The following is a 25,526-nucleotide window of genomic DNA, read 5'->3' as shown; positions in this document are numbered from 1 at the left end:
TACAATTCTTTAAGGCCGCTTCTCCTCTCTCAATAATGCCAACACCTAGCTCTATGTGATAAGCCTTCATGAGCTTTTTGTTGTTGTTGTGATGAATGAGTGACTTTTGCTTAGAGAAGAGAACAGAGACTTATGGAGGTTTTTCTATGAAACTGGTGTTGTTTAGTTTTCCTTTATGGCCTAGAGATAAAACAGCTGCCATGCTTTGTAGCCCATTGCTATTTCAGAGAATCCTAAGAGAGTCAGATGTCCCATTTTTAATGGACTATTGTATTAATTGGATTTTTTCTGTTCATTTTGTCCTTTGTCATCATTTTAAGATTTTTTTTTTTTTTGCTTTGGGGAAAAAAAATTTCACTGATCTGAGAAGCTTTGGGAAGTTGCATAGATCTTACAGCTTTAAAAAACTTGATTGCATGTTCCACACTGCATCGAGTGTTCTCTGACCGTGTGCCATGATGCAAAATATTTTCACATTTTTTACATTTTTAAAATGCTGAGTCAGTGTCTTGGGACACTATCTTAAATTGTCTTGCTGTTTTTTAACTTAGTTAGAAACATTCTTGCTCCAACTGGATTGGTAGTTTAAATGGCAGCCAGCTGAGAAATCATTTCAGCCTTTTGAGTGCTTTGAAAGGAAATCTTTCAGGGCTCTTTGTATCCCACAAGGCACATAAATGGCAGAGTAGTCTGCTGCAAGTTGTATGTAATAATAGCCTCTGATCTAAATTGGCTTAAGAATACAGTTAGGATTCACTAACAGTCTAAAGGAGTTCAAGAGAAAAACATTCGTAGTGTGTAATGCTATTGTTGCAGTGCAGCGTCTCAAATAGGTTTTGTCATACCTGTTGGGGACACAGACATCTCTAAATCCCAGGCACACAGTTACTTCAACTGGACAAACCAGGGACATATGTGAATGCAACAGAGGTGAACTGAACTTGCAGGAAATTCTGGATCCGTTCCTTCTCCATTAACTTTAGTTCTTCAAATAACTTCGTAATTTTTATGCTGATGACGCTGTTTTCTTTATCACCATAAATCATTGTTTTATGCTGATGACACTGTATTTCTCTATCACCATTAATCATCTGTAATGCTTGGGACAGAAATGTTAATGAAAAATGCAATTTATTAAACATCACCTAGTAGGTAGGCTAAAAAGGTGGATTATCTGCAGATCAAACAGGACCAAAATAAAGCACCAGACTTGTGGATCTGGCAGGGGCAACAGAAGAGGCAAACAGGGCTTGAGCAGAGATGGGAGGAACAGCAAACAGCTCTGCTGAATGCTCGAGAGCCAGGAAAGGCCACGGCAGCCTGGCAGAGGTCAGCCATGCAGTGTTGCGGGGAGGGAGCTGCTCTCTGGAAGCGCCACAGCATGTCTTCACCATGGTGTCACGGCACGCCTCGTCATGATGCGGGGTTCTAGTCAGCATCGCTCTGCTGCTCATCCCGAAGCCACAGCAGAAATAGATGGTAATTTAAATTTAACTTGTCTCTCCCTAAGGTCCCTCTGCTCTGGAAGTGCTGAATACCCTCTGATATTTCTCTTCTCTGATCAGAGAATAATCAACTCTTGCAAATCAGGGAAAGGGACTGGAGTTGAATGGCAGCAAAGACTGTCAAAACAAATGCCTCAAGTCATAGCTATTACTGAGAAACTGTTTCAGACCTTAATTCAGATAAATGTTTGATTGGATAGTCTGTCTGTGCTATAAACTTTAAAGACCATGTTACTTACCTGTCATCTTCAGAGATCGTTTCTATACCCTGTCCACTTAAAGTCTGTGCATTTCCCAGAAGGCACAGATTTCTTTCATTTTTAATTTTTACCACACTTTGATTATGGTGATATTATATGGGGTCAGTGCTCAGTCAACTGTTAAATAAATTGCAAATTCTACAAAACACAGCCAGCAGAGTCATTACTAACTGTAATGCTGAAACTTCAAGCAAAATTACATCTGGCTACAATGCTATACAGATGCATAAATTATACTGCCTCTGATTATCCTAAAGAAAATTCAGCCATTAAACTTATTTTATGGGCACAAAACAAGGGGAACTGCCAAAAGGAATCTGTGCATCCTAAAAGTCACAAGAAGAAAAATAATTGGCAAACCTTTTCCGCCTGCAGTTTTATAGAATGTTCTCTCTCCCTCCTGATGTTCAATCAGCTTCCACGATTGGCACAGATAAAATCATACAACGGCAGAACCGGTAGGGGGAATGTAGCCTGTGTAGCTTTGAACAGCAGGTGGGTCAAACATTTCAAATCTGACCCCAAACAGCACATATCTTTACATGGGGAGCTAGAAGGGAGACTCTCCAGGGAGAAATACTGTAATTCAACGCAGAACAAAATAAGGATGCTTGATTGTGGGCAGTGTGATGTGCTACAGAATTCCACTGGAAAGCATTCCAGCTGCCGTGGTGCTCGCAAGGAGCCAGTCCTCTTCACGTAAAGCTATGTCGCTGATGCATCGTATCTGTATTAAGGCTAGAGAGGGATCGGGAGTGGAGCTTTCAGTTGCTGTGCAAACAGCCACTCCAATAGCATATAGATTACAGATCAAATCTATGTCATTAACCTCTTAAACTCAGGGGGAGGGCACGTTGCTTCTTCCCTTGTCCCTCCCCCAGCTTTATCTCAGTATTAGCAGTGCTGAGTTCACAGCTACCTTTGAAGAACAAGTGAGCCAGTTGTTTAAAACAGTCCTGTCACTACATTTGCTGAGTTGCTTAAACATATTTTAAACCATTCATATATTTGACAAGTAATTGCCAAAATAGGTTATGTGTCACTGACCTTTATCAAAGTCTGTTTTTTTCCAAGTCTTGTCTCACAGTTCCCTCCTGTAAAGACATTTAGGGAAGATAATTGCTCCCTAAACTAATTGCCTTCTCTGGTGTTCTTTTCTGGGCTCTGCAAGATAGAAACTTAAACTACTTGTTATTAGAATGGGTCTGAGCTCTTCAGTCTAGAAACAAGAGGAGGCACATACATTTCACTTCCTTCCTTATGCATTGTTTCTTTCATTATGAAGTACTTATGTGTAGATTTTACAAGGAAACCATTTTATAATCCAGTATGTTATTGTATTAAGTATAAATACAAGTAACAGGAGTCACAGATCGCACCCCTGAGTTCATTTGGAAGTCCACTGCATTACTATCACAAACAGTATGGAACCTAAATCTATTTTTTCCTCGCTGATTAACGATAAGCGCTTGGTATTTCAATCCAAGTTCATCTTTAGGCACAGAGAAGTGAACATCAATGTTATTTTAACAAAGCTCTTCATTTTAAATCAGCTGTATGATAGATTCTGGCTGCTCTAGCCAGTGAGAAGCCAGAGAGCCTTATCAGGGTCTTCATGTAAATTGTTGCCAGAAAAGAGGGAATTCCTGCCCTGTTACAAAAGGGATTGTTTTAGACTTTTAATCTAGTTTTACTCTGGAGGCAGCTTTTTCCCATGGGAGTGTAATTGTAAGCAGGCAATGAGGAGTTTACATGATGTTTGTGAGTAGGTTTGAGTATGTAGTGCTTTGTTATAAGGTCAAAATTTTTCTGTTTACCTTTAGTTGCAGTGAGGTGTAAGCAGTTTATTCACACCTATGTTTGTCCGTCTGTTACATACATGTGTAAGCTGGGTGCAACACTATCACCAGGATGTCCTGGAGAGCTCTGCTTTTACAGCAGGAGGCTTAGAGACCCAGAGCGTCCCTGACGAAAACTGAGTGGTTTCTGGAAGTGGAAGGGTCCAGCTGGCCTGAAGCTGACTTGCCCCACAGTGTCCCGTGTGGTGCTTTGCAGGGCTGATATTGGAGTGGTTGCACAGTGCCGGGGCCGCCTGTCTGCTTGCTCCATGCCCGCCGCCACAGGCAGGAGGCCAGGGCCCAGCCAGAGGCCAGGCTCATGTGGCTGAGGCACCTAGCCCAAACCAAGCAAAAGCGTACGCCACGTGTGATGTCCCACTCAGCCACAGAAGCTCAGAGAAGGGAAGAGGAGGAGAGGGCATTTGTTATTAAGGTGTTTGTCTTTGGAAGCAACCAGTATGCATCCTGAGGCCTAGCTTCCTTGGAAGCAGCTGGAGTGGCCTGTCAAAAGATTTATTCTCCACTTCCCGTTATTTGTTTTGTTTCCGCATAGAACTGTAGAATCATGGAATGGTTTGGGTTGGAAGGGACTTTAAAGACTATCCAGTTCCAAACCCCTGGCATGGGCAGGGACGCGTTCCCCAGCCCCCGCTACTGAAACCCCATCCAGCCTGGCCTTGGGCACTGCCAGGGATGGGGCACCCACAGCTCCTCTGGGCAGTCTGAGCCAAGGCCTCACCAGCCTCCGAGTGAAACGTTTCTTACTAATATGTGGCTTTTTTTTCTTTTCTTTTTTATTTTCCCATTAAACTAACTTGACTCACAAGCTTTTTCATTTTATTTCTTCTCTCTGTCCTGCTGAGGAGAGGGCAGCTGGGTGGTCAGCAATTAGTCTTCCCAGATTGCTTCATTTAAATCTAATTATTTGATTTTTTTGAAGATGAATCCCAAACTACAGTTAATTGTATACGTAAAGTTAGAAATTAAAGTTGGTATATTTCCATAGTAAAATAAACGCTGAAAAAAAATTGACCAGATTCTGAGAAAAATGTGAAAATGCCTCCTCTGAGTTCATGTAGTAGGATCCGTAAGCATTGACAGAGAATTCCATTGGTAGTGGTGAATGACTTCATTAATAATGTTATCACCTTAATTTATCAGAAATACATAAAAGTCTTCATTTTCAGCTGCAAGGAAGACAAGAATATATCTTAAGAATCTGCTGCAGAGCTTAAGACAATTTCTGCCTCTCCTTTTAATTGTACTCTATTAATTTTAGAGTACTTAATGAAGTATAATTTGCCAGTTCTTAATTTGTTGATTATGTGGAGGTTTGATTTTGCTGCTTTGTTTAAGCTCATTCCATTCAAGTTAAAATATGGAAGGGAAGCAGGGCTTGGAAAAGCAAGGCTTGGAGACTATGATCTATTTTATTTTTTTCTTATCATAATTAGCCTTTTCCTGACTGATAATAGCACGATAGGGAAAATGTTTCTACTCAATATGTTTGTTTTTTTAAAAAAAAAAAAAAAAAAAAAAGATAGTGGTGGTTAGTTGTAAAGTGATGATTGGTGAAGTACATACTTAACTTTTGTTCTGCAGAAGTTTCCTGTGCTACTGTGGGTGAAAATAACTTTTTTTTTTTCATTCCTCTTTGTATTCCTTGGTTGTTTTTTTTCATCTCCAGGATTGAGGTTGTACTATCTCTTTACTCCTGTTTCCAGCTTCTCTAAGAAAATGACTGTCTCAATGGTGTGCAATTCACCTTTTAAATTAATTTGATGTGCTTATTGGCTGTAGCACAGCACTTGTGTGCTCCAGCTCCTGAGAGATGAATCCTGTTGGTGCTGCTTGTCTGTAAAATAGCGCGGAAGAGGATGTCAGTAGTAGCACTGGCTAAAATCATGACCCCTTCTGGAGATCTTAATCAGAAATGCCAACCAGTGTAGAATACCTCATTTCTGAATACATTTCCAAAAGATAGAGTTTCTAGCATGTCAAAATTGTTTTATGTCCCTGTTTATTTGCTTCCTGCTGATATTGTGCTGTATGGAGCAGGCTCCCTGGTCAGACTGTAAGTCTCATGATGCTCCAAAGTCTCTGGGGCACAAATACTTCTGTGTCATGGGAGCAATTCAGTGTAGTGCATCGTGGGAAAGAGACTCTATTTTGTTAGTTCTAAATTCATAGAAGAGAATGTTTAGACAGATCTCAGCAGAAGCTATAAAATGATGTTAATCCCAAGAGATACCACTGCTGTTTTGCCATATCTAAATATTTGAGATTTATTTTTGACAGTTCTCTCTAAATTCAAGGAAAGTGCACAAGTTGTTGTTTTTGTTTATGAAAAAGTGTTGCATTGTTGAAAACCCGGCTGCCAAGTAAATGAGCCAACAGACTTGGATGTTTGGCCGTATTCCTTATGCTTCTTGCTTTCAGGTTCTTCACCATTCCAGCATTCCAGAGGGGTTACAGACACTGTATTTTCAAGGTTTATGGGGGTGGGGGAGGAATAATTGCTTTTAGGTAGGAAAAAAAAAAAAAAAAAAAAAAGAACTCAAGTGACAGAGGCAAAACACTTAAGGAGACTTTCCATTCTTGCAAGAGAAAGAAGAACATCCCATTTGCATAGGAGTCTTAAAATATTGGATGCCCAATTCAGAGAACTTTTTGATGGCTTTGCTAATATTTTAAGCTACAGTTTCCAAATTTCAGTTCTAGACTAGGTCAGAAAGGACTGTCACCACATTTGTATCTACCATAGTGGAAGTCCAGTACAGTTTTGGACCACCAAAGCGCAGTGAAAGAGAAGTCTTGCAACTGCAGGTATCCACAGCCTCTTCACCTCAGTGTACAGGAGATTTGTCTTGTGTTTCTTCTAAACTTGGTTTACTCTTTTTCCAGTAGTCTCAAAGTCTCAAGCTGAAGTAATTCCACAGCTAGCTACTACACTTTTTTTTTTTTTTTTTTTTTTTTTTTTTTTTTTTTTACTACTGCATCTGACAGTCTTTCTACTCTGGAAATTTTAAAGTTAGTAAATTATACTGCAGACACACGTCTTCTCTTTGCGAATGTGGACAGCAAGTTGTTTTAGAAAAAAATAATATGGATAGTTTACAAATTGGAATGCTATTCAGAAGCACTTTTTTTAATGCTGTTAAAATGCATACGTTTTCTGTGCCTTTGCTCTAGCTTCCTATCTTCATTTTGGTGACCTCTAGCAGAGGTTTAAAAGGAAATTGGGAAAAAATTATTTATTTCCATTGAGTGATTTAAAAAGAACTTGATTGCAAATTCCGTAAACATTGGATTATAGTAAATCAAATTTTGTATTCCCCCTTCAGGTGGTGCTTTTAAGGAGTGTGTCCACATGGAAGGCAGTAGTAGGATTGTCAATTTGTTAGTTGAAAACAGTTTTAAAATCTGTTTCTGTGAAATGTGTCAGCTAGGGAGCATATAAGTTCTTCTATTAAGATGCTGTGTGTACGTAATTTAAAATAACCATGCAAGCAGATATGCAAGTATTGTGGTGGTTTTCATTTCAAGGAAGTTAAAAAGTGAATAATTTGTGTGTGCTTGGGATCATAATTTGATATTGCTTCATGTGACAATAATGCACCTACTAAGATCAGTAAGTTTACTGAAGACTGTGTCAGATGAGCAAAGTTGCTGGTATGGTAACAGGTAGTGAAGGCTTATTAGCGATATAAGATCAGTAAGCAATGCAAACAGAAACGTATGTGTTGTAAAATGCTGCCTTCACAAGAAATACATAAAATTCTACCTATGTAGCATAAGAGGCAACAATATAAAATTACTGTTTTGATAAACTGAATTGTTTTCCATCTGCACATATAGATGTGTTCAGAAACAAATAATGGGTTTTGCTATGAATTCTTGGCAATATGGGTATTTTGGAGTCTGTGCAGACTTGCACACCCATGCTGTACGTATACATTTGCTTAAGAACTGTTTTGCTGGTGTGAGTGTTTGCAGGAGCACACATCCCTGCAGGTGTGGTAATGACTTTGGTACAGCTGAGCCAGCTGTGGATTGGGCCCACTGAAGCCTCATTTATTTGAGACTTACATTATTAAAAGTGTGCTATTCAATTCATTGGGGAAGCTGCCTTCAGTTTAGACGTGCTAGCGATACTTAGCATTTTATATGTTCTGGGAGCCCAATAAACATCATCTACTTCAACTACATAGTGTAACTGTTCTAGATGCCTGGTTGCTTTCCTGGATTGTGCTGCCTTTCTAATTAAATCAGACTTGGGGATTTGAAATTGAATTGGTGTGAAATGCACAATAAGAAACTGTAAGCAGTTTAAGACAAGCAAGTCCTGGATTTTACTGCCTGAATTTGCATTTCTGTCTTGTGACCATGCCCCACTATAGGACTATCTGCAAACAGTTCAAATGATGTTTTCTGTCAAATTTTATTCCATAAATAACTCTTATTTTACATGAGATATGTAAATTTAATTCCTCACTGTAGTGCTGCTTTAAGGGAGATGACACATCCCCACATTTGACTGCCATTATCAGCACTGATAAATTGAATGGCCCATAAAAGGATCCTAAAGCTGCTGAGACAGGGTGAGAGATGACGGAAAGTAAACCACTTTCCTAAGGAATATAAGCCATACATTCAAAAATAGGAACAAAAAGTATTTTCAGATAGTAGCACCACTGTGTATTTATTTCAAGATGGACAGTAAATGGAAATTGCAGATCAAATATACAAGCTCTATTGAGATCATGGGCATGTGTTAAGTGTAACCAAGACAGGCCTTCCAGCTTTTCCTGTCAGAATAACTGAGAAAGTAAATTACATGACAACAATATCACTTTGGAAAGGAAAAAGATGAACACCTCTAATCACAGTGTAAGAGATATGACACAGTGAAAATGGCAGCTATAAACCAAAGAGGTCTGAGGAGGGCAAAGAGTGCATCAGATAGCAGTATGAAACAAGGGTTACTTGAGTGTAAGGGGAAAGAGAAGCATATACTGTTAAAAGCTACAGCCTTGGGCAGCCTGGCATAGTTTCTGAGCAAATAGAGTAAAACGTCATATTTTTTTTTAGAAATATTTCTCTAAGTTTTGAGAATTAAAATGACTTTGCAAGCTTCTTGAAGCTTTTAAAAGAAGTTCAGGAGCACATTGCTTAGGAAATCTTCCACAATGCAGCAATTCATGTGGGGCATCTTAAATACTGCCATTTTGCAATGCCTCATTTCAAGGCCATAAAACTCCAATATAAGTAGACAAGCCATTGCTGTGATACATGACAAAGCTGGCACTCGCAAACAACGTAATTTTGTATGCATTTAATTAAAGCACATATACGGTTTGCACATTCAGCTGAAATCAAAAGTGGTACCCACATATTCATCTGAAGCATGGCAACTGTTAATGCACAAGAAAATAGGTTGTGGTTCTGATAGCATAGTCTGTATTAGTGTAATGCAAAAGTTAATGCATAAGCTTAATGCAGCACAGTTTTAAAGATTGCTAGGATATCAAATTTGGACCACCTTCCTATCCTTTCCAAAGTGTTTTCTTATTTCATACTCCTGTAATCCTTTTAAATATGTATAAACTGCGCTCAAGTTATAAGGTAGAGTGATTTTTACATGTATAAAAATATGTTGACTAGTACTTAAATGCTAGACTCCATGGCTGTCACTGCCTATTGTATATAATTTTCCTAGACACACAGCTAGCCTTAGGCTGCGAAGGTAGGAGCTCTGTGTCAGAAAGACTTTGACAAAAGATGTATAGCTTTTAATTTGCCCAAGGAACAGAGGGAGCAGATTTATGACCTAAAATACAAGGCTGAGAATTGGCTGTATACTTTCAGCTAATGGGTAGAGAAATGAGGAAATTCACAATGGCTACTTCATGCATAGACTGTCTTTTTTGCATGTTGTATAAACAGTCCAGAAAAATTTACAGGGCTGTAACTTTAAAAAATAAAGTAAATACTAGCCCTGTGAATGTATTGTCTTCTACCTTTTCTTGAGCTTGCAGTTTCATGTAAAATTATCTCTCTAGCCTGGTTTAATTGATTACTTTGTTTGCATGTGTATCAGGCTAGATTATTAGCATTTTTTAAAGAAAGATTTATGAGGAGGTGCATTTTATTTGTTAAAGTCTATTTGTCATTAAGAGCCTTTGCAGACATTCAAGTCTCACAAAATCATGGAACAGCAAACAGGTAGGGCCAGTTCCACGCATTGTATAAAACCCTGTCATCTTTATCAGAAATGAAGTCGCGCAGATTTATGTTGGCTGAGGATTTGGCCCACAGAATTGATCTTAAAATGTAAGAGAAACTCTGACGGTGTCCTCTGTTCTGAACTCCTTTGACAAAGATAGATTTAGAAAAACATTTTGATTTTGTGGATTTATCCTTTGTCTTGACTGTCTGCAGACATAGCACTTCAAGATCAAAGGGGAAGAGATTTGAAGATTAAATGTCTTTGAACTGAAAATGTCTTGCAGCCTCATAAATTCCAGCAGAGATCACTAAATCGAGTGTGCAATCATCAGCTGATTTGTTTTAATGATGCAGGGATCGAAAGCTGCCTCAGAGGTGCTGTGAGCTCCATACGTACACTCAAAGCAATTACGAAGTTGCAATGTCAGGGATCTCGTGCAAGGAAGCTCTTTGATCACGGGTACCATCAGGCCTCTGTGAGCTGGTGGGAACAGCCTCACTGAGGCTCAGCCCATGGCTAAAGGAGGCCCGCCTGCTCTCTGTCTTCTGCATGACCAAGGCTGACCTGACAGGGTGTCTGCTGATAGCTCAGCTGGTAGCTGATACAGAGCTGTCATAATGGCAGAGGACTGCTGTAATACTCATCTCACCACTGCTCAGTTAGAGAAGGGGGGGCAAGGAACTGGCAGTAGGCTTGTGGCTGTAGTCAGGAGGGTCTGTGGATGTGCCGTGCTCTGACCTGAGGGAGCACAGACCGAAGGACCAGTTCTCATATTTCTAGTAAGGCCACGTTCCCTGCTCTTTCATTTTCAGTTGTTTAAAGACACTGAGGAACTGAGAGTCTACCTCATCTTAGAATGTTTCTAGAAGATAATTATCCTAGCAACTAAAAAATAGTTTGTTTATTCCTCATCAACTTCCAAAAATTGATTCCCGTTATGATGTGTCCTGGTAAAGTGCCTTCTACCAAAACTGTAACTGCTATCTTGAAAGGAACCATTGGCTGTTGTAGTGATAAAGCTTTCTTTGGAAGTAGTTTGAAGAAATATCTACCGTGAGTGAACACAGAGAAACAATGAGTTACTTCATTTTTTAGTTCTTCAAAGATTTTTGTAACATGAAAACAATATATTAGAAGAAACTCTGTTAGGATTATTCTGCTCTAATCCACTTATTCTTTGTTTCTCCATGTAATATTAGTATTTGCATGCTAATTAGTGATTAGAACTGAATTTTCTAGGAAGAAACTTTTTTTTCTAACAAAACTTATTTTGGGAAGTAAACTTCTTACTAGATTCATTTTTCATAAATAACCAATCTGCTTAAGCCTCACATTAAAGGATAACTTAAAGATGTTACTTGAAAAATAAATTACTGCCTCAAGTAGCTTCTGTAGCATGTTTGCAAAATGCCTGTTTCAGAATGGCTCTGGGATTGCTGATTTAAGTTAAATGGCCAGAAATTATATAATTATGAATTCTATGAGAAGCCCTTGTCACAAGATAGAGATTGAAATTGTGATGTTTTTTTTCATTGTTTTTGTCTGTTTGTTTTTAGCATTCTCCACATGAATAAAAGAATAGATCAGGATCTACTGGGGGTGGCTGGAGGGGTTTAACCAAAACAGGCTTGGCTGCTGTTTGCTGCTCACTAGGTTCATGCAAATGTTGCATTTTCTGAGCTGCAGTAAAATTAAATATGATTTCCTACATTTAAAAGTGAGACCGCCACTGGTGCAAATAGTGACTTTGCAGTGAAATCATCTTTGGGTTTTGATGGAAAGAAGAATAAATATGAAATTTCTAGTACTTAGTACCTAGCATAATCATGCACAACTATGTGAAGTTATGCTTAAGGATCTGTAGGTCAGGTTTGGAGGCACTGCCCACCTGGTGTTAATGGGAGGCACTTTACAACTCTGTAAGCCAGGTGGTTTTGAAATTACTGCAGAAATACCTCTAACTTCACCTTATCTGTAATCATGGTTTCTAAATATTGAATTCCTTTTTCAAGTGAAATTTAATGTGTTTTAATGGTAGACTTGATTTCTTGATATTGTCCTGATAATGTGGCAGTATCCAAATATTCCCCTCATGCATCAGGTCCCATGATGGCAGGTTCCTGTGCATAAATGATAAAGAAGTTTGTTGCTCTTGCAAAGGTTTTATAGACTAAATACTACAAAATATGGCATATATTTCAGTTTGATCTCAGATTTATCTTTCTAGCTAGTTCTATGCTCTAAATGTCATATGTTGGATGATTGTAATGAAATATAACTTTGTGCATCTATAAAAAAAAAAAAAGCTCTTATTCTTGCTTTTGGATTGTTGTGCATTTGGAACTGTCTTGTTGATACAGATTTCATGAGCAGGCACAAAAGTGTTCAGGGACCAAAGAAACATTTTCTGGACTTCTATGAAAATTAGTAGCTGATGCTATTCTCAGTAGATAGATAAATGTCTATAGCAATCAGTGATTTTAAAAAGCAAGAAATCTCTTGTAAGTTGGTAGAAACTTGGTGTTACAATTAATCGGAAAGAGGCAATCTTTCAGATGGAACAGAATGAAAAAGCTATGTATTGAGATGACCTCAGCAACAGAAATGGGTGAAGAAATTTCTGGTATCCTTTCAGGCTCTAATGATAAGCATGCATAAAGTAAGCTCTAATTCAAGTAGAGGTTAAGCATTATGTAATCCTGATATCCCACTCCTGCAAGCCTGTGTGGATCTATTGATCCTGCATGCTGGTGTCCAACTTCATTAATGGCCTTTCCTGTTTGTTTGCTTGCCATCTGCATGTATTCTGTAAATTCTGCTCTCACTTTGGCTGTGGACAGAAGGCCAGCCTCTTGGCAACCAGTACCTCAGGTTTAAAGAGACTGACACTTGACAGATGAGAACTGGGGTGGCCTTCAGCACCCATGGGGACAGCTTGTCAGCAGCAACTCACACATGGGGTGCTAGGGTGCAGCCTGCTGCAACCTCTGTGTCTCCAGCCAGTTGCAGCACACGCAGACTTCTCCATGGCTACCCAAGGGGCTTCTGGGCATCACTGCTTGCAGGCCTGAAAGGAGCTGGCTGTGGGCAGTGATGTCCCAATGGTCCCCCCACAAGCCCTGCTTAAGCTGCCACCAGAGAGGACGACTCCCCAGCAAGTGTCACTTGCTGTTCCCAGTCTGTGGCTGTCTAGTTTTTCCGCTCCTCAAAGCTAACATCACTATAGATGAGAGGAAAAACATACAAATATCTCTCTCACATTCAGAGAACAGAAAACTTTTCTAGGATTTATTTAAGAACAATAGAAAATCCTTAGGAAAAACTAATGGACGTTTTCTCTCCCAGTGCTCACAATTTGCATGGAACTGGCAGCTTCTAAATACAAAATTCTCCCTCTCCTCATACCTCCCTCCCCCCCCATGTCAGGAGGGTAGAAGGAAATAAAGATTTGCTTACTCTTATTTTTGTATACATATCCTTCCCATTCACGAAAGGCTCACATGGCCCCTTTGTGCCATTATATCTAGAAGCAAGAAGACATTTTTAATAGCACTGTCGCTCTTCAACCAATCCGGTGGCAGATACAAGTGAATAATATAAATTCTCTAGCCATTCCTTGGCATTTATTTCAATGTAAGTGTATTTTTTTTCAAGTAGAAAGCCCAATAGTAATTTATCAAGAGACAAATCATTTTTTCTTGGCAGTGGAGTCTGCAAAATCCCCATTTTTAAAGTACTAAATCTCCCTCCTTTGACAGGAGTAAGAAAGCATTAAAAGCTTTGATTTAGCTGGATCATACAAAATAGTTTCTCATAATTATCCTTTTGGATGATATATGCTTGTCTTTTTCCCCCTTCTTATTAAACCTGAGGTCTCCATTTTTCATCCAGCTGTATTACTAAATTAAATTGCCTTTTGTTGTATTCAAGTTAAGCACTTTGCCGAAAGCTTTCCTTGTTCAGGGAAATAACATTTACCCAACGTGCTCCGTGTTTTACTGTTTAAATTTACTGTTTGCAATTGTTTGGTTTGCTAAGCAATTTGAGGTTATTGTTTGTTTTAATAGGAATAATGAATCAGTGTAATTTAGTGTTGTATCTTAGAGTAAGTTATCTGGGGGAAAAAAAAAAAAAAGAAAAAAACAGCCATAGCTTACTAGGAATTCTGAATTGAAATATAGATTGCAAAAATTACAGAAAGCTTCTTGCATGTCCAGCTTTATGAACTTTCTCATTTTATTGCTGCATGAAAAGGCAGGCTATTTGGCTATGAGAGAATTTCATAGGGAATTGAGCCATGCCCATTGACAAAATAATAGAGAACAGGTCAACATGCTACGTTTCTTGGAAAGTTTGCATCTGCATGTTAGAAAATTGCTACAGAAGCCAGAGGCATCTTCAGACAGAGCTTTAATTCTGTTTTTGAAAGGAGAAAGCTAGCATTTCAGTGGACTGAATTATATCAAAATCTATATCAAAATTTATTCGGGATCACCCATGATCAGCATAGCAAAATAAATTCCTGGTTTAAGGACTTATGAGATGCTGCTCAAGATCTCATATGAGGCAATTAATTCAGAGGCCACTGTTTTTCATGCAGTTCTTTCCTGGGAACTTTGCCTGGCTGAATGCTCGAAGAGCACAGCGCAAGTAAAGCAGCCTCCCTGACTGCTGCCTGCTTCTTGTTCTGGGGTGCTTCAGATCAAGCCCTGGGTTTGCCACTGGGCATGTCACTGTGTCCTTCTCTCAGCTGCAATGAACATCACTGCATTGGAACTGGTCTTTCCTGGGCTTTACCAGAATAATAGAATCACTAAGCTTGGAAAAAAACTTCAAGATCATCTGGTCCAACAATTGCCCTACTACCAATATCACCCACTAAACCATATCCCAAAGCACCACCTCCAACCTTTCCTTAAGCACCCCCTGGGAAGGTGACTCCCCCACCTCCCTGGGCAACCCGTCCCAATGCCTGACTGCTCCTTCTAAGAAGAAATGTCTCCTCGTTTCTAACCTGAATCTCCCCTGGTGCAACTTGAGGCCATTCCCTCTAGTCCTATCACTAGTTATCTGCAAGAAGAGGCTAACCCCCAGGTACCCACACCTCCCTTTCAGGTACCTGTAGAGAGCAATGAGGTCTCCCCCGAGACTCCTCTTCTCCAGACCAAACACCCCCAGTTTCCTTAGCTGCTCCTCGCAGGACTTGTGCTCCAGGCCCTTCTCTGGACACACTGCATGGCCTTGGTGTCTTTCTTGTAGTAAGGAACACACCACACTCAAGGTGTGGCCTCACCAGAGCAGAGTACAGGGGTACGATCACCTCTGTGGTCCTACAGGCTACACTAATTCCTGATTCAAAAGGGGCTTTTTTTTTTTTTTTTTTTTTTGATATCAGGAGGACTTTACTGCCAGATTATGGTCTGTGGAGAACCACACTGTTCTCTGTAATGCTGGCTGCATAGCTGATAACAATATGAATTATGGGACAACTGTTAAATGTGGAATTGAAGGTAGCTATGCAGGGTGGTGCAGCTTTCTGAGAAATAGATCATGTCAGACTCCTGTGATGAGCTTTTCAAGAAATTATAAATGTCATTGATGTAAGTTGTATCTATGGGTTTGATTTTGGAGATGCAGTAATAGCACTGATAAAAGGCTTTCCATCATTTATCAACAGTCCTGGCTATCAGGGGAGGTCCCAGTCGACTGGCAGCTAGCAAACCTGATGCCCATCTACAAGAAGGGCCAGAGGGCAGACCCGGGGAACAAACTCTCAGTTTGACCTTCACTGCCAAGGAAGCTCACGGAGCAGATTATCTTGAGTGTCATCACACGGCACTTACAAGGCAGCCAGGTGATCAGGCCCAGTCAGCATGGGTTTATGAAAGGCAGGTCCTGCTTGACGAACCTGATCTCCTTCTATGACAAAGTGACGCGCTTGGTGGATGAGGGAAAGGCTGTGGAGGTGGTCTACCTTGACTTCAGCAAGGCTTTTGACACCGTTTCCCACAGCATTCTCCTCAAGAAACTGGCTGCTCTTGGCTTGGACTGGCGCACGCTTCGTTGGGTTAGAAACTGGCTGGATAGCCAGGCCCAATCGTGGTGAATGGAGTCAAGTCCAGCTGGAGGCCAGTCACTAGTGGCATTCCCTAGGGCTCAGTGCTGGGGCCGGTCCTCTTTAATATCTTCATCGATGATCTGGATGAGGGCATCGAGTGCACCCTCAGTAAGTTCGCAGAGGGCACCAAGTTAGGTACGTGTGTCGATCTGCTTGAGGGTAGGAAGGCTCTGCAGGAGGATCTGGATAGGCTGCACCGATGGGCTGAGGTCAACTGCATGAAGTTCAACAAGGCCGAGTGCCGGGTCCTGCACCTGGGGCGCAAAAACCCCAAGCAGAGCTACAGGCTGGGAGAGGAATGGTTGGAGAGCTGCCTGGCAGAGAAGGACCTGGGAGTGATGGTTGATAGTCAGCTGAATATGAGCCAGCAGTGTGCTCAGGTGGCCAAGAAGGTCAACAGCATCCTGGCTTGTATAAGAAGCAGTGTGGCCAGCAGGGCTAGGGAGGTGATTGTCCCCCTGTACTCGGCTCTGGTGAGGCCGCACCTTGAGTACTGTGTTCAGTTTTGGGCCCCTCACTACAAGAAGGACATCAAGGTGCTCAAGCGAGTCCAGAGAAGGGCGACGAAGCTGGTGAGGGGCCTGGAGAACAAGTCCTACGAGGAGCAGCTGAGGGAGCTGGGCTTGTTCAGCCTGGAGAAGAGGCTCAGGGGTGACCTTATCGCTCTTTATAAGTACATTAAAGGAGGCTGTAGAGAGGTGGGGGTTGGTCTGTTCTCCCACGTGCTTGGTGACAGGATGAGGGGGAATGGGCTTAAGTTGCGCCAGGGGTGTTTTAGGTTGGATGTTAGGAAGAAGTTCTTTACTGAGTGGGTTGTGAGGCATTGGAATGGGCTGCTCAGGGAAGTGGTGGAGTCACCATCCGTGGAGGTCTTTAAAAGACGTTTAGATGTAGAGCTTAGGGATATGGTTTAGTGGAGGACTTGTTAGTGTTAGGTCAGAGGTTGGACTCGATGATCTTGGAGGTCTCTTCCAACCCTAGATGAGTCTGTGATTCGGTAAAAGATCAGCATAACACACTAGTGGTCTAGTGTTAAAGAGGGCTTATGTATGCCTTGAATTTCACAAGCCTTTTCTGGCACAGAAGGGCAAGGGAAGATTTGACTTCCTATAGAGAGGTTAGATCAGGGCAAAGAAAAGCATCAGAGATCTGGAAAAGGATTTCCAGGAATGCCAAATGACTGGGGGTGTGTGAATGTGGAGTGTGCTTTAGCTTGCTGCACAGGCAGTTACGGGCATGGAGGCCCCTGCCTGCCTTGAAATCTATGAATGTGTAACTTCCAAGATAGCTTGGGAAATCCCTCCTTAAAAGGCTATCCTTTCCCTTGTATCATTCACAATAAATTATAGAGACGGTCCTTTAGAGAGAAGCTTTTTCTTCTCAGTCTTATACTCCTAGTTTTTGCCTGTTTTTGTCCAACCCCTGCTGCTGTAACAGATGCCAATCTGACTTCTTGTGTTGGTAGTTTCAGGCACAGCATTAATTTGTTGCCAATTTGAACTACTTTTTTCTTGTTGTTGCTGCTGGTTTCCTTTTTTTTTTAATCAATAGTCTATGGTATTTTTGTTTTTAATCTTTTACTTTCCTTGTAATGCAATACAAACCTTTGTAATAAAACATTTGTAGTAAACATTCAGCCTGTTGCGTAGGTTAGGCATTAGGCTGTCCGCATGCTTCTGAAACGCTTGTGATGTTACTGTTAGCGATTTGCCAGTCCCAGAAAGTTGTGTGGAGCTTTGCTTAGGCAGCTAAGTGTCTCACTTAGAGAAGTGAGACACTTCTCTAAGGCTTATAAGGAAGGCCTGGACCTATTAAACTTGGTTGTAAATCCAGATAAATAATCAAAAAATTTAGTACGACATTTTATGTTTGGGGTAGTTTGAAGTCATAAACTACTTTTGTTTTGTATTTCAGTTTTTGCATTTCATTTAGGTTATAATGCTGATAATCAGAAAAGTGAGGACTGAAATAGTCTTTGAAAAAAATCAAGAAGTCAGTCCTAGAATAGCTGCCAAAATTGCAGAGATGTTTGATGTGATAAGGGTACACACATTGTCACATGCTACTGAATGCTAAAATTTATCTCAGATTCTCTGAGCTTAGTTAGTATCTTTTTCTTCTGCTAAGGTATTGGTGCATATAAACCATGCAAGGTCTGTCATAAATTGGATTTTTTCTGGATTCCTGAAAAAAGCAGACAACAAAACAAACAAACAAACAAAAAAAAGTTCAAATGTTGCTGAAATGGAATTGTCTGCACTTCTCTAGACATTTGCTCTTGCACTAATCCTTTCCTGGTATGAGGTTAATTGAATATTAATAAATTAATAATGAATGTCAGATCTACAGAACTTTCAAGTTTCTTTTTGGATTAACAGCACTTCTCATTGAATTATCTGTGAATCTACTGTATGGTCCAAAGCTGGTTATTAGTTTTTGAGTATTCTGAATTATCAACAAAAAGGCAGACATGGAAGTAGTAGTTTTTCTTATTGAAGTATGTTTTCCTTATTAAAGTATGCTGCACAAACATTTGCCAGGTTTCCAGGCTCTTAAAATAGAATCTTAAACTCCAATCTTAATTTTGTAAGCACCACTTGATGTTTTATGTGGATTTTGTCTGAAAATTGCATCAGTCTTTCAGATAGAAAACTCTTAGTTTGTTACCAAATGTGTACAGGGTTCTCTTGCTGCAGAGCTCTTGTGTGATTTTGCTAATTATCCAGTCTACCACATATTTTGGATTTTGTCATGTTATTAGATACATTTAACTATTAATCATAAAAAAGGGGGGGGAGGGGACCTACCAGCATAGGAGCTGAAAAGCTCCACCAGAGTATTTTTGCCATGCTTTATAAATTGTCATTTGGGCAATAAGAAGTTAGGTAAGAGCAGAGGGGTATGAGAACATTTGTCCATCATATGCATTGGCACCCTGAAGTTCTCAGCATGCCAACATGTAGTCAGCCATGTGGCAAAATTATTTGGAAAGGATAAGCTGTTACTCTGTGTGGCTAAGAAGACAAGATAACAATCAGAAGGCATGTTATAGACAAACAGGTGTGTTGGGATGGTAATGAGAAAACACTTCTGTTACGCTTGCTGCAGGCGATGCACGCTCTTCCATAATGAAGTATCTACTAGTATCAGCCTTTGGACCTTAGGGCTTTTTGTCACGGTTACAGAGATGCTTGTTTAGCCTTGAGCTCACCCGGAGACTTGTCTGCTCCACAGGGTTCGCCAATCCAAACAAACTTTAGAGCTCTCTGAAAAGGGGGAGACAGGAAAAGCTGAGGAACCAAATTATTCTGGTAGTGAAAAGCACATTGCTGTATATAAGTTTTCATTTCAGTATCTCAAGACTTGGAGGCTTGGCAGCTCTGTATTCTACAGTTGGACTTTAATCTTGTTTGGAGAGTCTAGAAGGAGATAATTGTGTGCCTGACAGAGAGCATCACACTCGCTCTTCATCTCAGGATGCAGCTTTGGGAGGTTTGCGTAAAGATGCTGTGAGGAGAGATGAAAAATTCACCCAGGCAGCCAGATCAGCTAAGTCCACTCTAGCGATCAATAGGCAGACAACCAGATGACTTTGTCTGCTGCTCCTAATTTGTCATTAATGTGTTAATGAGGCTCCGATAGCCCCAGGTTATTGATAACTGGTGTCCTTGGACTTGTTTCAGGTATCTTCTGATCATCCAGATGATTTGTTGCCTATCTGACTCAATTCCTGAAAGGAACGGAAGGCACTGCACTCCCAAAAGGAAAGGTGACAGTGTGTAATCACGTATTAGCAGAAGATATTGGCAGGCCCTCAGAATTCATTGGCATTAGCTTCTGCCTTCACTATGGATGATCATTAGGTGTACCTTTCCTAAGTAGGTAACAGTCATGACATGGTTAAGGTGGCATTTTGTGCATTCCCAGCACTTGGCTTTTAGGGTCTATGGCAACCCTTGTTAAGTCTCTGAAAGTTATTTTTACCTGTGTAAGTCAAGTCCTATTTGGCACTGATTACAGTCTCCTTTTTGCAGACCCATTGGCCTGAAAACACCTGCTATATCAGGATTTAAGAATTTTCAGGACTTAACTCCATATTGGGATGGTAGTATTATGATAGGACTGTAATACAAAGGGTGGATTTACATGCTAGTGACATTATTTGTTTGAGTAAGGCGAACAATCTGATTTTATTGAGGTACTTAAAATTTTGGAGTATCCTCTGAGCCTGAAAAAAAATGCAAGTGTTTGTCACAGCTTAAACTTACAGTTTATTTATTGTTTAAAAAACAAAACTCATCTTCTCCTTAATTATTACTCATCTTAATGAATTTCTATTAAAAAAAAAAAAACCTCCTTCAGAGTCTGCTAAATGAACCTCTACAATTTTAATAAAATTTAGATTACACATCATGCTTGTGGAGAATAGAATAGTTGTGGAATAAATGGGAATGCCAGAAGATTGAGGACTGTCACTCCCTTACGTTTTTCACAGAATCACAGAATTTCTAGGTTGGAAGAGACCTCAAGATCATCGAGTCCAACCTCTGACCTAACACTAACAAGTCCTCCACTAAACCATATCCCTAAGCTCTACATCTAAACGTCTTTTAAAGACTTCCAGGGATGGTGACTCCACCACTTCCCTGGGCAGCCTGTTCCAATGTCTAACAACCCTTTCGGTAAAGAAGTTCTTCCTAAGATCCAACCTAAACCTCCCCTGGCACAACTTAAGCCCATTCCCCCTCGTCCTGTCACCAAGCACGTGGGAGAACAGACCAACCCCCACCTCGCTACAGCCTCCTTTAATGTACTTATAAAGAGCGATAAGGTCACCCCTGAGCCTCTTCTCCAGGCTGAACAAGCCCAGCTCCCTCAGCTGCTCCTCGTAGGACTTGTTCTCCAGGCCCCTCACCAGCTTGGTCACCCTTCTCTGGACTCGCTTGAGCACCTTGATGTCCTTCTTGTAGCGAGGGGCCCAAAACTGAACACAGTACTCAAGGTGCGGCCTCACCAGAGCCAAGTACAGGGGGACAATCACCTCCCTAGCCCTGCTGGCCACACTGCTTCTTATACAAGCCAGGATGCTGTTGACCTTCTTGGCCACCTGAGCACACTGCTGGCTCATATTCAGCTGACTATCAACCATCACTCCCAGGTCCTTCTCTGCCTGGCAGCTCTCCAACCATTCCTCTCCCAGCCTGTAGCTCTGCTTGGGGTTTTTGCGCCCCAGGTGCAGGACCCGGCACTCGGCCTTGTTGAACTTCATGCAGTTGACCTCAGCCCATCGGTGCAGCCTATCCAGATCCTCCTGCAGAGCCTTCCTACCCTCAAGCAGATCGACACACGTACCTAACTTGGTGCCCTCTGCGAACTTACTGAGGGTGCACTCGATGCCCTCATCCAGATCATCGATGAAGATATTAAAGAGGACCGGCCCCAGCACTGAGCCCTAGGGAACGCCACTAGTGACTGGCCTCCAACTGGACTTGACTCCATTCACCACGACTCTTTGGGCCCGGCTATCCAGCCAGTTTCTAACCCAACGAAGCATGCGCCAGTCCAAGCCAAGAGCAGCCAGTTTCTTGAGGAGAATGCTGTGGGAGACGGTGTCAAAAGCCTTGCTGAAGTCAAGGTAGACCACCTCCACAGCCTTTCCCTCATCCACCAAGCGCGTCACTTTGTCATAGAAGGAGATCAGGTTCGTCAAGCAGGACCTGCCTTTCATAAACCCATGCTGACTGGGCCTGATCACCTGGCTGCCTTGTAAGTGCTGTGTGATGACACTCAAGATAATCTGCTCCGTGAGCTTCCTTGGCACTGAGGTCAAACTGACAGGCCTATAGTTCCCCAGGTCTATCTCATATGTGTTAGGAGTATGTAAATTGACTCATATTCAGGCTGCTTTAAGTAAAGATAAGCTCTGACCAAAAAAAAAAATAATAATAATAATAATGGCTTGGTAGAACTACAAGGCAATTCAGATATTTTTTGGCATGAAAGCAATTTCTGATTTCCTTTGTATCTTGTAGATATACGTTGAGGGCTTTGTTCATTGCCTGCTGGGATTTAAAGAGAAGCCACAATTTTTCACTTATTCACTGTCCCTATAATTTAAACAGAAAAATCACTATGCATTATCATTACTTGGCAGTCTTTTATCTAATTATTTAGGCCAGTCCTCTTCCGTAACTGAGAAAGCTATACTTATAACAAACAGGTCAAGTCATAACTACAAGAAGCATTGATAAAGTAGTTACTCATTCTGGCTCTTCTCTGTGCTGCTAGAGAGCCAAGCCTGGGTTGCAAAGACCAGTTATGAAGATACTTCCCTTCTGTAGAGAACCAGCAGGTCCCCTCAGCAGGTCTCCTTGGGAGAGAGCAGGGAGGGGAATCCTGGGATGGCTGACAAATAATGGGATATAGGGGGGAAGATACCATTTCACCACAGTTACGCTACTAGCTGTGCGTTCTGAAGATTGTTTTAGTAATGAAGTATCATATAAATACAGGTATATGTGATTGAACCATAGCACCGTTAAGGTTAGAAAAGACCTTCAAGATCATCTAGTTCAACCATCACCCTACTGCCAATGTCACACACTAAACCATGTCCCCAAGCACCACATCCAACCTTTCCTTAAACACCCCTAGGGATGGTGACACCACCACCTCCCCAGGCAACCCTTTCCAATGCCTAACCACTCTTCCTGAGACAATTTTTTTCCTGATTTCCAACCTGAACCTCCCCTGACGTAACTTGAGGCCATTCCATCTTGTCCTAAAATGCTGTTTATTAATGCAGTTTTTAGGAAGTGTCATGTAGGTTACAATAATATTATCACTACCTGATAGCCAACCAAAAGGAAAAGAAATTCAGCATGCATTGACCATTGCTTTTATACATGTTATCGGAATTTCATTGTGGGAATGTTGTTATATATACATACATGTATGCGTACCTTGAAGGTGATCAGAGGACGCTTTCATATTCAGAGGCTCACACTAAAACTAATGTGATTTTGAACATGCAATTATACTTGATTTTTTTAGTAATAGAAAATAGCCTGTTTTATTTTCATTATCGTGCTTTTGGTGATTTCTTGTGCATCCATGAAGGAGCTTCTCTTCCCTTTTTTGTAACTGGCTAGGCACGTGACAGATAGTACCTAATGCTGTTGTCTCCTCTCTGGTTGTGTTTTGGTCTGGAGCAGAAAAAGGTTTAGGTTTGTCTCTGTAGTGTCATTGCCTAAGAGGCTGTCCTAGACTAGAGGTTGGTGCAGAAATTGTTCCCCCACTACTGTTAGTACTGCAAGGTACATACAGCAGAATCCTCTATTTGACTTTCTTCTCCCATAAATTTTACGTTATCTTTGATCTTTTTACATTACTGCAGAGATAGCTGAAGTCACTGCCTCATTGAGTGGCTGTACCTATGTGGCAAAGTGCTGCTCATTGGTAGAGAGCATGGATTAGGTCAATCTATTTCAAGGTAAAATTCAGCTATCAAAGAACAGTTTTGCTATCTCTCTGTAAAGTGAATTTCTACTTTACTATTTCTCAACAGGCAGTAGCTGGAATCAGTGGCTGTTACCATCCCTCTTCTGGATCACTTTGTTTGGGCATCGTTAGCTGGGAACAAGAGGAAACGACAAGCATAATACACACAACTAATATATTTGAAGTAATAACTTAGTGGCTATCACACGCAGAAGACAGCTAGGACTTAACAAGCAAAATTCCAGCTCGCTCACCGGCCCTGATGTGGTGCCCTAGGAGTACGTGCCCTCCCAGGAGGCATTGTGAGAGGAAGGCTGAGCCTCCTGGGACAAACCTTCACCGTGATTGAGTTGCTTTCTGTCTCCAGGTCCATCAAAATGGTGATGCTGACAATGTGACCTGATTACCCAACCATTTTCTTGGATTTCCTGGTTTTCTTCCTTCAGGAGTTTGTACCTTTCCATACTGGTATTATTACTTTCAAATCCTTGAGCTACTAACAATCCCTGGTCTCCCCAGTGCTACCTCTGCTTGTAATTTTACCTTTCTACAAGCTTTCATGAATCCCTTTCTCACAATGTTATTAGAAATCTGAGCCAATGTTGTGTAGCTTGACTGTATTAGAGCTGAGCCTTGAATCCCTGACACTCAGGCAGCAAAACCTCAGTGGGGAAAGTTATATAGCAAGTGATACAGAGAGAGCTAAGTGGTCCAGTAATGCCATATACTAAGATTCCTAATTGGAAAGAGAAGTATTTACTTATCATAATACAGCACATCTTCAGAATATCTGTTTTCTGCTAAGAAAACTTTACTGCAGGATCTTATCTCTCATTAGGATTTGCATTTCTAGTTAGCAAAACCTTCTTTTGCATTTATACATCAAAGTCGACAATTCACTTTTTTTCCTTTTTTTCTTTTCCCTTTTATCTTTGTCAAGGCAATAGACTGTTCCTTCATTTCCTTTCATAACTGTCAACCACGATGAGCAAAGCTCAGCAGCAACTGTGGTACAACCATTTGAAACCACAAATGATTCCAGGAGACTGCCAAGTGTTAGCACTCTTCTGAATCAAGCCTGTTAATGTCTGCTTATTCTGAAGCACTGTAGTTCTGGTACTAAATACCCTTCTGGAACATGCATTTATTTGTCTTCCCAAGCAGGATGAGAGAAGCATATGTTAAACTCAACGGATCCACCAGCATTCTACTAAATGAAAGAGTGACCTGCCATGTAAAGGTTGGGTCTGCTCATCTTAAAGGTCAAAAAAAAAACCACCAACAACAAATTGAGGTACTTTGCATCTACAGTCCTGTATTGAAATTAAACTGGCAACAAATCTATACCCAATTTGTTGTAAATCCAGTCGTGTTCTAAATCTAGTCTAACACTGTTTTGATAAAGTCCTGGTGAAGTTGAACAGGACTTAACCCGAACAACTTCACAAAACTGCACTGCAGTGCAGATGTGTAAAAGATGATAGATGTCTGTCCCAGAGTTCTAGATAATAATTTCTGTCTCTCCCTGTTGTTCAAGTATGGTTTACTGTGTAAGAGCTATCTAAAGTGTAAATTGAAAATTTGCATGCAGAGGATTCAAGATAGCTTAAAATAATTTTGAGTGATTCTCTCTTCTGGTTTAGCAGATATGTGTAACTATAATATACCTATATACACCTCATTTTTATTTATGTATATTGTAAAGGTTTATGTTAAGAGCACCTCACTTTACTTTCTATTGTGAATAAGGTTCCAAATTCATTTTGTAGCAAAAATACATTTGTTCAAGTTGTCTTCTGTGCCTTTATTGCCACTGAAGACTTGATCCATTAAAGTGGGAGTCTTTTTTGTCTGATTTAATGGTACCTAGTACAAGGGGATGACAAATAAGTAATGACCCCCAAGTAACACAAAGTCACAGTGGCCTTGGGATTTTGTGCATCCCATAAAAGTCTGTTCACAGCAATGTGTTCCAAGATTTGGATAGATACCTCTTTGACAGCTACATGATACAGTAAAATGGAGAATGTGTATTTGGCCAGTAGAACTTTCTCCAGATTATATATCTCAGTAGTC

The 25,526-nt window shown here is 40.8% G+C and overlaps 1 long non-coding RNA gene across 1 annotated transcript in view; it reads left to right on the top strand.

The window, feature by feature from the left end:
- Positions 1 to 25,281, top strand: part of LOC311445120 — a 35,590-nt gene extending 10,309 nt beyond the window's left edge. Inside the window, exon 2 of the long non-coding RNA XR_014698215.1 lies at positions 23,518 to 25,281. This is a non-coding gene — a long non-coding RNA (uncharacterized lncRNA). The remainder of the gene's footprint in view (positions 1 to 23,517) is intronic.
- The last annotated feature ends 245 nt before the right edge of the window (positions 25,282 to 25,526 follow it).

This window comes from Aythya ferina (genome assembly GCF_964211825.1).
Source record: "Aythya ferina genome assembly, chromosome: 15".
Lineage (NCBI taxonomy): Eukaryota > Metazoa > Chordata > Aves > Anseriformes > Anatidae > Aythya > Aythya ferina.
This window is presented reverse-complemented; position numbering and strand designations above follow the sequence as displayed.